The sequence below is a fragment of the Malania oleifera genome, chromosome 4, assembly GCF_029873635.1.
Source record: "Malania oleifera isolate guangnan ecotype guangnan chromosome 4, ASM2987363v1, whole genome shotgun sequence".
NCBI lineage: Eukaryota > Viridiplantae > Streptophyta > Magnoliopsida > Santalales > Ximeniaceae > Malania > Malania oleifera.
In genome coordinates this window covers 58,759,462-58,760,181 of record NC_080420.1, presented here as the reverse complement: position 1 = coordinate 58,760,181, position 720 = coordinate 58,759,462, and positions in this window count along the sequence as shown.

Sequence of the window (720 nt, the reverse complement as noted above, 5' to 3'; positions counted from 1 at the left end):
TCTGAGCGTTCTTTCAATCTCCGGATCAAAAGGAATAATGTCACGTGTTCTAGCCCTGCGCATCCAACATAAAAAAAAAAACACACCAGAAATACAAATAATAATAATAATAATAATAATAATAATAATAATAATAATAATAAAATAAAGAAAATAAATAAATAAAAATATAAGAAGAGAATTCTAAATTAAAACCAAGATTACTTTGTATCGATATTGGAAAAAATAAGATAAACTCAATCCCCGGCAACGGCGCCAAAAACTTGACCGGTGCAAACTGCAAGTGCACAGTATCGTAGTTTTATAATATAGTGATGTGTAGAGTATCGTCCTCAGGGATTGATGTCTTAATTTTACCAAGTACCAAAATTTTACTAACCTTGATTTTATTTAGAAAAATTAACAATTTTAGACTGCAAAATTTAAACAAAGCTACTTTAAATAAACTATTCAGGAGAATTTAAAACTAGATACCGCGTGTCAAATTGATGATGGTGAAAACTTCTAGGAAATCGATTTCACCGAGTTTCTCACTATGCTTTACTCATTTAGCTAATTAAATTTCGTTTTCTCTATTTGTTAGCAAATCGCCAATTTTTCCAATAGCCTCTTTCGATAGTCAATCAGATTTAACATAAGAGTATGCAACTTATTAACGCAAGAACGCAGTAAGACCCTTGATTTTTAATGCTACGTAGGTTCATACAAGTCTTTCGATCT